Raw genomic sequence first — 13,001 nt, 5'->3', positions numbered from 1 at the left:
AAATAAATTTAAAAAATAAAATTAAAAAAAGAAAGAAAGAAAAGCCCATGTCTCTCATTCCAAGAAAGACACCCTTGGGACTAGTAGCTCCCCTGGCACACACCCTATTTGTGTGTGGGAGCAAGGGGGTGTGGAGAATTCAAACTTTTCAATAAATAAGTTCCAGGAGTGTGTCAGGATCTTTTCTTCCTGATTATCTGAGGAAAACCTGGACCGCCCGATAAAGCTTGTGCGTAGGTCCAGGGGACCAAGAGCTCTGACTCCCTCCTGAAGGGAAGGTCCCCGTTGTAATTTGCTAAGATGGGGCTAATTGGGATAATTACCTCCCCTTGGAATCGCAGTCAGGTGGGGCTGCTTCTAGGGTACGGGAGGAGAGGGTACCGTTCTCTCCTCTCACCCAAACTGCCCTCTTTTGAATGTTTACCCTGTAAGCCAGGCCTTGGCACTCCTTCACCAGTCAATCATCCATGTTTAAGGAGGATTGGAGTCGAGTGGCGGGAAGGCTGGCTACTGCCTAGAATGCTGGTTGCAAAGTTAATGCCCACAGAGCCAGAGAAGCAGAGACATGTGAGCAAAGCCTCAGGGTGCAAGAGGAACGGGGTGGGGTGGGGGGCTGATGGGGACTGTGGTGGAATAGCTCAGAGAACATTCGAGGCACGTGCAACCTCATATGGAAGTGGGGGTGGGGCGGGGTGGTTTGAGGACAAGTAGGGTGGCATGTCTGGGGAGACAAGGGCCAGAGAGAAAAGACCTCCAAGAGGGAGGTGATGCCACCAACCAATGTCATCTATTTTGAAATTTTGTCCAAGGACATTGGTGGCCACCTGGCTCAGGTGCAACCTTTAAACTCAGAAGCCTCTGGGGCTCCTGGGTGACTCAGTTGGTTAAGCGACTCACAGGTCATGATCTCACAGTTCGTGGGTTTGAGCCCCACGTCAGGCTCTGTGCTGACAGCTCAGAGCCTGGAGCCTGGTTTGGATTCTGTGTGTTCTTCTCTCTGCCCCTCCCCTGCTTGTTCTCTCTCTCTCTCTCTCTCTCTCTCTCTCAAAAATAAATGAAAACATAAAAAAAAAATAAACTCAGAAGCCTCACACACATGTATCTTTAGTCACAGGCAAGGGAAGGGAATGTTGGTAAATTGCCCAATAGCTACCAGGGAAAAGAAAATAGCATCTCTTGTTAGCCTAGAGACTTCATCCACATGTGACACATCATGTCACAGATTCCCTGAGAGTCCCACCTGCGGTTAGGAGTTCCCCTTCCCCTGCCTTCCCCTGTTGGCAGCCAGCTCTTGCAGAAGTCCTGGACAGAAGCGACCAGAGGTGCCTGGAGGAAATCAAGGCTCACACTGGTGAGAGCAGAAGCTTCCAGAACCTGTGGGACTGATGTTAGCCAGCTTATTGCCCAGGAGACTGTACAAGAGAACTTAAAAATAGCATCTTCTATAATTGCTTGAGTCTCTGGGTGTTTAGTAACCATGTCTGGCAGTATATACCCAAGACAGGCTGGCTGTGGGGAAAGCCATTGTTAAAATAAAATCATTAGCTTAATAGGCTTGATGAAAAGGTTGGCAAGATGGGAATTTCCTCTTGCAATATGTTCTCTACTCAAAACAGTCCCTGAAATCAGTAGGCCATGTAAATTATTGACTAAAATGCCCTGATAGCTCTCAAGTTTTTGTGTTGTCTTTTTTTTTTCCCCCCTTATGGACGTAACAAACATTACCTCTGAAAACAGCTTGGAGTGCTAGGATTTACAGCCTCATGTGGGACTATATGTTATTTAACTGCTTTCCTTTACTATCGGTGTTTTGTTCCCTGGTGACTATGTGCACACACATGCACGTTTTGCCATTTTCCAAGGGAAAGAAAGTTCAGCTAATGGACTGAAAGCATGGAGTAGTGAAGACAGTTAGCAAAGCCCAGTGCCCAGTGATGTCAACGTACAAAAGAATATCTAGGCAGCAATAAGAATGTAGCCCAAGAGAATGTGTGCCCGAGCAAAAAGGACCAGGACTAGGTGAAATCTGCCGCAGGACTGCATTGAAAACCAAGTCCTTCCAAATCCTACCTGCGGTAGCTGAATATGACCACAAATTCTCTTGTCAGTCTCCCTCTCCTGCACCCCGACCAAGAGATGGAGTTTGTTTCCTTTCCACTGACTGGCCCTGGGATCAGGATCGCTTTAGCCAAGTGAAATCATGGTGCCAGTTCAGTGCCTGAGTCTTTGGTTGGTCCAGCAGCTTCCCCTTGGTGCTTTTTGGGGAGCTCCGGACTGCCCGGTAAGAAGCGTGATGACCTTGCTGGAGAAACCTGGTGGGAAGGAGAGGCCCTGAGGCCCCCACGGAGAGAGAGCGAGGCCCAGTGTTGCCGTGCTGATCATCCAGAGGAGTCTAGATTCAGCTGCCATCTGGCTGCAGGCACAGGAGAGAACATACACAGACCAGCAGAAGAGCCACCTGGTCAACCCACAGAACTGAGAGACAGCAAAATGGTTGTTATTGTTTTATGCTGCCAATTTTGGGGGTGGTTCATTATGTAGAAAGAGATCCTCAAAACACTGCCCAAGCAGACACAGAGGGCACATTTACTAAGAGATGATGTCCCACCTCTGTCTAGCCCACCCCTGCTATGATATTGACCGTGCCCTTGCTTGGTTTTCTAGATGTGGTCTTTTCTCCGTTGGTGGAATTAGCAGCGGTGAGACAGGAGTCAAGGCCCAGGAGGAGAAGCCTTTCTTTCAAAATTGCTCTCTCTTCAGATTCCCTGGGTGACACGTCCCAGGGACGGCTGTAGGCCATTGGCATGGGCAGCCGTCCAATACGGGGGGCGGGGTAGGCAGGACAAAACACATGAGTCTTGGTAAAGAAGGCAAGAGGAGGTCCTTGTCAAGCAGGAGAAAGAAAGGTACCAGAGTCTAACCGAACAGGCCCAGAGTGTCGGGGGAGATAGGGGATTGTTTTCCTATCCTTCCAACACCATTTTGCTGGCCAATGTCTCAAAATAGAATTGTGTGACCCCAATCCAGTTCCTCCTTGGGGAAAAAAGGAAAAGGGTTTGAACTAACAGTTATAGAGCAGGGACTTACTCATTGGGCATCAAGCCAGGGACTCTCTTTCACACTATCTTCTATACTTCTACGGACAGACTGGGTCACTCCGGCCGGCTCTTGGTCTCTTGAAATCTGTAACTTCTAATTATAGTGAACTTGAGCCTTGAGTCTGGTGCTGTATTTATTTAACTTTTAAGTCAAGATAGAAAGAATGTGGCAAAAATAATACAAGGGAAACAGGGCAGAAGACTCTATGTATAGTATTTGTTACCTTTGGCAGGACTGGATATGTAGCAACATAAATGTTTGAACAAGTACATTTTCCCCCCTATGAACGTAAATGTGCCAGGAGGCATTTAAAATGTCCTTTCTCCTTGATTTTCCGATTCACAGTTCACCCTGACCTCTGAGTAGCTTCAACATAAGATCACAGGAAACCATTTCCTTCTTATTTAATAAGTCGGGATTTAAGGCCTCAGTTGTATTTGAATATACCAAAAGCGTACAGAGAGAGAGAGAGAGAGAGAGAGAAGAGAGAGACTTTTAAGTACTTGGTTATTGTTGATCCAAAGAAGAAATCAGCGCCTGTCACTTACAAGGCATATAAAGGGGATGTGAAGGAAGGGTTCGTGGTTGGAATGACCTGTTGTTTTCTGTGTCTACTGCTGAAAGATGAAAGGACTTCTGACACTGAAAACTGTTAAGCATCAGAACCAGCTTGAGTGGGTGACGAAATGCTTGTGTATGTGTTTTTTGTTTTTTTTTTTCTAGAACAGTTTGGGAATGGCAATATTTGCAGGCAGGAAGTCACAGCTTTGTTATTTTTGCTACACTTATTAATGAGTCACAATTCACTTATTTTTAAATGTAGCTATAAATAAAGGCAGGGCATGGTTCCAGCACTGTTTAGATTAAGAAGATTATTCTGCAATTTTTTTTTGGTGAGTCACCAGAACGATTAATAAAATACTCTATATCCACTGGTGCCCATATATTGACACTGCCCCTCCCCTCAGGATCTCTTTAATATTATGTATCTTTAGAAGACACTATGAAATATTGAAATATATTTAAAGATATAGAGGAAAAAGTCAAGATGTAAATGGGATAAATTGTACTGTTTTTATTCACAATCCTTCCATTTCTCCCTATTCTTGCCAAAGTCACTGAGCAAAGTCTTTCCTTGTCTCACGTGACCATATTGCTTTGCCCAGTAGAATGTGAACAGTCAAAACACACACCACACCCGAGTAGAGGTTTTAAATGTTCTTGGGCGGATTGGCTTGACCACTTGCCCAGCTGTCTGGCGCCATGAGAAGAACCCACCCCAGGTAGCGGCTAATATTTTAGCTTCGCTCTCAGCAAAAGATGTGTGAAGAGTAGCCTTGGGATTACCCAAAACTAGAATCCAAGCCATGACAGCCAACTCACAAAACTCAGAAATAAGTGTTTATTGTTGGAAGTCACGGAGCGTTTTGGAGCAGTTTGTTACACAGCGTTAACCCAGTGATTGTTGACTGATAGAGGAGATTTCAGATGCTTTTTAAAATTCATTTTCTTTTTCTATTTTTTAAAAATGTTTTTCTTTTTGAGAGAGAGGAGGGAAGGGGTAGAGAGAGGTGGGGACAGAAAACCTAAAACGGTCTGCGTGCTGACAGCAGACAGGCCAATATGGGGCTCGAATTCACGAACCTTGAGATCATCACCTAAGCTGAAGTCAGATGCTCAACCGACAGCCATCCAGGCGCCCCTATTTTCTTTTTCTAGAACTGTATTTCTGATTTTTCTACAGTGAAAAAATGCTATTTAATTTACTCAGTCAGTAGTATGTGTGTATATATATACATATATATATACACATATATATGTATATATGTATATATATATTGAGCACCAACTGTATACCTGCCCTAGATATTGGGAATGAGGTGGTGGAAAAAGTTGAAATACCTGCCCTCACAGACTTAGAGTCTGATGGGGGAGACAGGCACCCATCCAACCATCACACACACAAATGTGAGCTGCAACAACGAGCTGTACTGCAAACGGGAAGCGTGTGGGGCTAGGAGTATGCAGAGAACAGAAAGGTGACTCAGGCAGGTGCTCCAGGAGAGGCGTCACTGAGGATGTGACCACCGAGTTGACCTCTGCAGAATGGGGGGCTAACCAGGTGAGCTGGTGTAATAGAGCCTGGCTTTTAGGAAAATAAGTTTGCTTTTATATATCAGGTTCTGCCATAACATTAACAGGTAATATTGAGCCCGAGGACTAAATTACCGTTGATCTTAATACAAACACGCTAGAGGCTGTATAGAAGGAGCACCTAGCTGTCCATCAAAATCCTCACTCCCCCTCCCAGGGTACAGGGCTGTTATTAGAGAGTCGCTGTCCAACCACAAACTCCTTTCCGAGATCCCCTTGTCTTCCGGTGCCGTTGTTCTTACCAGTAGAACTGAGTGAGCCCCGGTGAGGAGCACCATTTCTGGGCCAGCACTGTCAAGAATCAGGTGTGCTCTCTCCACGCCAGAGCTTTTCTCCTCCTCCAGCAGATGACCCTGGCCACAATGGGACTCCGAATGACCGTGTCCATCTACCAGGGACACCTGCCTAGGAACCCCCACCCCCCCACCCTCCTGTTATGTGAGCAAGAAACAAACTATTCTGTCAAACTGCTAAAATCTGGGGGCATATTTGTTACGGCCTCTGTGTTACACGGATTCATAGTTACATGGAACGTATATTTTTTTTTTTTTTCAACGTTTATTTATTTTTGGGACAGAGAGAGACAGAGCATGAACGGGGGAGGGGCAGAGAGAGAGGGAGACACAGAATCTGAAACAGGCTCCAGGCTCTGAGCCATCAGCCCAGAGCCTGATGCGGGGCTCGAACTCACGGACCGTGAGATCGTGACCTGGCTGAAGTCGGACGCTTAACCGACTGCGCCACCCAGGCGCCCCAAGGAACGTATATTTTTAAAACCGATCCAGTGTTCTCCCTGGTCACTCATGTACACAGCCAATCTTTTACTTGGGTGGAATATTTCCTTTGTGCGAATTGAACTTCAGACCCAATTGTCTTTTGTCCCCACCTTGGTAGGACCTTGGTTGTGTGGGTCCCGCGTGTCGCACCTGATGTGGTGAGTTTGGTAGAACTGCTTTTGCTTTAATGCCCTGCTAATTCTGTTTGCTTCTCCACTTCCATGAATTCTTGCAGGCAATGCTGACACTTCCAGCATGAGGACTGTTTTACACAAATCAGAGGTGCTCTGCTGGAGCCTGAAACGCATTACCTTGAGAGAAATACCGTATTTACTCACATAAATCTAAAAGGCCACATTTGAGAGGGCGGATGCCAGACCGAGGGGTCTGATTTGAGAGCCAACGGGGAGCCATTGCAGGCTCTCCAGTGGAGGAATGATAGGGCTGAGGAGGTGTTTTAGGAAGATGAATCTGATAGTAGCACACACAAGAAATGAGAAAGGAAATAGTTCGGAGGCATGGGGACCGACTGTTGTCACAGTCCAGCTGAGAAATAAAGAGGTCTCGTCTCGGAGGGTGCCCGTAGGGGTGGAGAGGAACGGGGGGCCACGTGAGGTTGCAGAAAAGGAAGAGCCCTGCTCGCCCACGGTCCCCAGCTCATCGAGTGTTCTTGGCAAACCCCAGAGGCTCCTTAGCCCGGTTCACTCCCATGGCTCCGTTCGCACTAGCTTCCCCGCAAAAGATAGCAATACAGACAGGATTATTAAAGTTATGGTCTTGTTTTTTAAAGAATGTTCATAAGAGAAAAAGGGGGTAATTCCTCCACTAATTAGAAATGAGACAGATGAGCTATTTTCTAAAATCGTTTCTAGTAGCTGACTAATCTCCAGAGAAGAAAAGATTGCACATCTTGGTTGGGGGAAAAAAATTACCGTACACGTTTTTATGCTGGAATGAGAAAGTCAGCTAAAAGCTAGGAAGCTAGCATGAGAGCAAAGAGGATGCCTGAAGATGTTTTGTGGAAGCACTGGCAGGTGGCTTCTTTGATTTTTAAAAAACTTTTTAAATGTTTGTTTATTTTTGAGAAAGAGAGTGTGTGTGGACGAGCCGGGGAAGGGCAGAGAAGGAGACAGAGAATCCCAAGCAGGCTCCACGCTGATAGCAGAGAGCCTGCCGTGGGGCTCGAACTCAGAGAACTGCGAGATCATGACCTGAGCCAAAGTCGTTTAACCGACTGAGCCCCTGGCAAGTTGCTTCTGTGTGTGCTCTGCTGGAGGAAAAGTCAGACTGCCAGGGTTAAGTCTGGCTCTGCCTTCCTCCCTGACCTCACCTTCCCCACCTCTCCTCGGCTGAAGCTGCTATTGGCTCCTCAAATGCACATGCTCATCTGTAGCTTGGGGACTTTGCCCGGCCCTTTATTTTTGGGAGAGAGAGAGACACACACACACAGAATCTGAAGCAGGCTCCAGGCTCTGAGCTGTCAGCACAGAGCCTGACATGGGGCTCAAACTCACAAACCGTGAGATCATGACCTGAGCCAAAGTCAGACGCTTAACTGACTGAGCCACCCAGGCACCCCCTCCCCCCCCACACACACATTTCACCTTAAATATCCCCTTGGAGAGTCTCTCCAGACATCCCAATCTAATGCAGCCCCCTCCCCCCACACCCATCATCCCATACCATGTCTCCTCATTTTAATTCTCTCCCAGCATGTATTTTGTTTTGATATCCTCCCATTTATCTACGTGTTTGCTCGTCAATTTCCCCTGCTAGAACGTAAGCCCCATGAAAGAGCACCCAGCCAGTCTGACTCCCACATTATCTGCAGCTTCTAGAACAGCTCCCACATATAGTAGCAGCTCAATAAATATTTGCACATCATTGAACGACCAAGTCAGGGACTAATGATGAAAGTACCCAATGAATTAACCCCAAAATAAATATTCTCTTCTCAAAAAAGCTTATTCAATGAGATTTTCCTCCCTGAGTTTATGTTTGATTAAGAAATATATTTTCGCAATTATGACTGAATTTTTCCAATCTGTATTTTATATCAGACAACTAGACTCTAGGAAAACATAAGGTTCCTAATCAAGGGGAAAAAAACCCAAACATTTAAAAAATCATCTCTGGGAGGATAACCTTAGATGTAAGTCATGAATTTTATGCATGGTTTCTGCCGCTGATTAGCATCTTTTCTCTTCTTAAAGCTACAGTATCTTCTAGGTAGCACCTATCACACAGGACTTACACACACATTCAAAATTCAGAAAATATTGAGGCAAGGATGAGGAGACAGTGTTTGTGATCTGTGGGTTTGGGAAGGGCTGAGAAGTTTAAAATAACTATCGCCACCTCCAGGAAGTCTTTCCTGATTCTCCCAAGCAGAATTTCTTTCTTCTCTGCTCTCATAACACTATTCACTTGAGTCTATAACCACCCTGGTGTCTAACACCAATGAGGTACTTAATAGGCACTCGATTAAATGAATACATAGATGATTGAAATTATGTGAGGAAAAGCTGTCTGAATTGGGACAAGCTTTTAGAAATCACCTTAGGCAACGTTTCCTAAAATTTAATTATTTGCATCTCCCATTAAAATTTTGGGCATACTATTTTTTTTTAAGTTTATCTTTGAGAGAGACAGCGTGCACATGCATGCAGGAGGGGTAGAGAGAGAGGGAGACAGAATGCCAAGTAGGCTCTGTGCTGTCAGTGCAGAGCCCGAGACGCGGGGTTCTATCCCACGCCGAAATCAAGAGTTGGTCGCTTAACCAACTGAGCCACCCAGACGCCCCCATACTGTTAGTTCTTATGTGTTTCTCTAAATCAATCCTTCTACTGCTTAAATGCATTCGTATTTTAAGAAAAATATGCATCATAATCAGTGGAGAACTGGCATGGCTTACCAGAAGTAGAAAGCAATCCCCACCCCTCCAAAAACCAGTGAAAGCTAAATAAAAATCTAGCTTGGTCTTATGGGCTGAACTGTGTCCTCTCCTCCCCATTTCTGTGTTGAAGTCTCAACCTCTAGTACCTCAGATTGTGACTATATTTGAGATAGGACTTTAGAGGTATTGAAGGTAAAGTCAAGTTGTGAGAATGGCCCTAATCCAATATGGCTGATGCCCTTATAAGAAGAGATTAGGACACAGAGACGCCAGGCATATGTAGACCTCAGACATGAGCGATGAACACAAAACAAGAAAATAAGCCACAGAATGAGGCTGGGGAAGAAACCAAGCCGACAGACCCTTTGATCTTGGACTTCCAGCCTCCAGAACTGTGAGAAAATAACTTTCTGTTGTTTAAACTCCCAAATGTGTGATACCTTGTTACGACAGCCAGAGCTGACTAACACACCGCATATTACTGCTGGTGAGGGACACTGAGCCCAAAGGCAGATCTCATTTGGTTGAAACCTGAGGTTTTAAAAGAGAAGTGTTAAAGATATACTACCACCAACTGAGATTTTCTCCTTGACAAAAAATGAAGTAGAATTTAAAAGGGAACTTTTTCACTTTAAGACTTATACTGGTCAAGCTGGAATATGCTGTATTAGAAACAATCTCTGTGTCTAGGGGCGCCTGGGTGACTCAGTCGGTTGAGTGTCCGACTTCGGCGTAGGTCATGAACTCGCGGTCTGTGAGATCGAGCCCCGCATCAGGCTCTGTGCTGACATCTCAGAGCCTGGAGTCTGCTTCAGATTCTGTGTCTTCCTCTCTCTCTCTGCCCCTCCCCCATTCATACTCTGTCTCTCTCTCTCAAAAATAAATAAACATAAAAAAAAAAAAGAATCTCAGTGTCTTAACACATGAAAAATGTATTTCTCACACCTGCTATGTGTCCTGCACAGGTTGGCAAGGGGTCTCCCCACTTCCCAGGTCAGGGACCCTAGGCTGATGAAAGTTCCACCATTTAGAACTCACGGGTACCTTCTCTCACCACGTGTGGGAAAGAAAGTTTGGAGAATTGTGCCTGGCCCTCCCACCCTCTCAGACCGGAAGTGACGCACATATCATTGTTGCTCACATTTCATTGGCCGGAACTTAACACGTGACCCCTACTAGGCAGAGGACCAGGAAATGTAAGCAAACGAGTGGATTCTTCGAGATGTGTTACCGTCTCTTCCATAAGGTCTGATGCTACGTAAGGTCATCTTTCTGTCCTTACAGAATCATCTCAAGGGGTGCCCGGTGGGCTCGGTGAAACGACTGAATCTTGATCTTGGCGTTGTGCGTTCCAGCCCCACGTGGGGTATAGCGATTACTTAAATAAATAAAACTTTAAAGAAACCATCTCAGCTCAAGGTTGCATCCATGTTTGGGGGGAAGAAAAGATCTGGTACAGTTTCTTCATCGCAAAGCTGAAAATCCCAATGTGAGCATTTAGTTGGTGTTACATATCCTCTTTGCGGTGAGTTTGCAGCCAGAGATCTGGTTCTACCCTTAAGCTCTGTCCACTCAGCCCCGTGAGCGCGAAATTGTAGCAACTGGAACAATTTGGATGTCTGTTTTTGGTGCAAGAACTTTTCCTTGTTTATAACGGGAAATATTCTAAAGGCTAATACCGATACTGAAGCACGTGAGGGCAACTTGTCACATTAAGCATTTCATCCGGAACATGCGGAGACCTTCCCCACTCATGTCTGAGGCAACAATGAGAATGTATGATTGCTCGGTGTTGTCTGGTTAGCATCCAATTATGTACACTGTATTTACTTTAAATTTAGAAGATGCACACAAGAGGGTTCCAGGAATGACATGGGAAGAAACCGGCAGTGCACTGAATGGAAAAAATTAATGACTTGAATTATACAGCCTGTGCATCGAAGCCGACAAGAGGGGGAGAACAGGGGAGAAAGGAGGGCGCAGGTGTTCACACTGTAGTCCGCCGACAGTCCTGGGCGGTGCTTGAAGAGCAGTCACCCTCCGCGCAGCTGTCCGTCACATCCTTTACCTTCATGGCAAGGTGGGGCTCTTTGGATCACGCCTGTGCAACAATTTCGGGAGTACAAAAGTAATGCCCCTGAACAGACTTCCACAGCAAACATCTTTGTAGAGAACAGGTCCAACTGTTAAGTTTAAGTGAAATCACTTTGTCAGCTCCACAGGGCTAGAGGGTGGTGGGGAGTGAGCAGAGCCAGAGCAAAGAAACACAGAGTGGGCCTTGGGCATTTCTGCTGATGGAAGGAATCAATATCTGTTGGGCTGCTACCCTGGGAAGCACCTATTATGTGTCAGGGACCTTCACACACATTGTCTCCTTCATCCCTCAGGATTACCGCTAAGTTTAGAGGCAAAGAAACCGAGGTCAGGCTGATTGCCTTGCCCCGGGTTCGGTTGTGTCCCCTCAAAATTCATACATTGAAATCCTGGCCCCCTAATGCCTCAGAATATGATCTTCCTTGGGCATAGGGTCCTTGCAGAAGTAATTAGTGGAGATGAAGTCGTATTAGAGTAGGGTGGGCTCCAAATACGATATGACTGATGTTCTGATGCAAAGGGGGAAATTTGGAGACAGACACACACATACACGCAGGGAGGAGGCCGTGAGAGTGGAGGTAGGGATGGTAGTGATGCTTCTACAAGCCAAGGATACCAAAGATTGCCAGTAACCACCCCACCCCACCCCCAGAAGATAGGGGAGAGTCAGGGAACAGATTCTCCCCCAAACCTTCGGAGGAGGAACCAGCCCAGCCAACACCTTCATCTCAGATGCCTGGCCCCCAGAACTGAGAGACAATAAATGCTGTTGGTTAAGCCCTCAGTCTGTGCTCCGTTGTTCTGGCAGTCCCCGCAAATTAATACAACATGGTTACGAAGCAGAGGGCCACTAGGTCTGTCTGAGTCCAAACCTTGTCTGCGAAGGCAGGGTCAGTACTCGCCTTCGCACCTGCTGTGTGCGGGCATGTCCCGAAGTCTCCCCTCCTTTTATATAAAGGAGGAAACTGAGGCCCAGAGGTTAGACTGTCCTGTCCAAGGCTTCAGGTAGGCCAGGGCAGAGGCAGGTTTCTCTGTGCTTTTTCATATGTGACATCATGATTCTCCTCATTGTTCCAATTTCAGAATGTTCAAGACAGCTTCTTGGATTCCTGGTAAATCAGGAGCAGACAGCCAATAAAGGATTGTTCCTGACGTGGAAGTGCCTGAAAGCTTTTCATGGGGAAAGCATTTGGGATCCTGGCAGGTTGTAGTCTCAGAATCAATCAGTCATTTGTTCTGTGAGTTAGGTCTTGCTCTTCTCATATTACACATGAGAAAACAGACTTGGAGACCGTGTAGCTGTTGGGGAATGGCGGCCTAAACCCCAGCCCGGTAGACCGCAGGGGCTGATCTGGGCACACAAACTGTGCTGCCCCGCCCAGAGTCCGTGGGTGCACTCTGCACTGGGCCTCCCCTCTCCGAGGCTCATTCGTTGGCTTCCTGGCCCTCTTACCTCTTATCCGTCTTTTCTGTGGTTCCCTCTGGACTCCGGTGACAGTCTCCCATGTGACGTGTGTCACAGACAGTAGAAGCCATGTTCCCACACCACCATGGAGGACTTGTAAAAGGCTGATGGAAAATCAGTTTGTGACCCTTTGGTGACCATCACCTCCAAAAGAGGGCTGGGTTTAGGGAAAGGGTTTCTTTGGAGAGCCCTGTCTCCATGGAGGTGATGGGGGCGGGGGTTTCTATTTTTATCTCTCATCTGGTGGAAGAGGTGCCAGTGTGCACTTGGCTTGGGATATGCCTCAGAGCTGTGGGGCAGGGCGTACTGGTGTATGACTTATACCCAAGAGAGCCGTGCTGTGGGAAATAACTGTATTCTCACCTGACCAAACTGCCCGTGTCCCAAGGACCACGGGTGAGTCAGGTGGGGCAAGCCACCCTCTCTAGCCTCACTTCTGTCCATTCTTCGTTCAGTCACGTTGAATCAGTAGCATTGAATCAGTTCACTAAGTGTGTTGGGCTTTCTTTGACCCCCA

General features: G+C 46.6%; 1 long non-coding RNA gene across 1 annotated transcript; it reads right to left on the bottom strand.

Annotated features, from left to right (window-relative positions):
- Positions 1–10,725: 10,725 nt before the first annotated feature.
- On the bottom strand, positions 10,726–12,149 carry LOC132670190 (uncharacterized). Its single transcript, XR_009606517.3, has 2 exons — positions 11,892–12,149; positions 10,726–11,026 (listed from the first exon to the last, which is right to left on the bottom strand). It is a non-coding gene; the product is annotated as an uncharacterized LOC132670190 (long non-coding RNA).
- Between the last annotated feature and the right edge of the window lie 852 nt (positions 12,150–13,001).

The sequence above is a fragment of the Panthera onca genome, chromosome B3, assembly GCF_046562875.1.
Source record: "Panthera onca isolate mPanOnc1 chromosome B3, mPanOnc1 haplotype 2, whole genome shotgun sequence".
Taxonomy (NCBI): Eukaryota; Metazoa; Chordata; class Mammalia; order Carnivora; family Felidae; genus Panthera; species Panthera onca.
The sequence above is the reverse complement of the archived record's forward strand: the minus strand, read 5'-3'. Positions and strand labels throughout refer to the sequence as shown.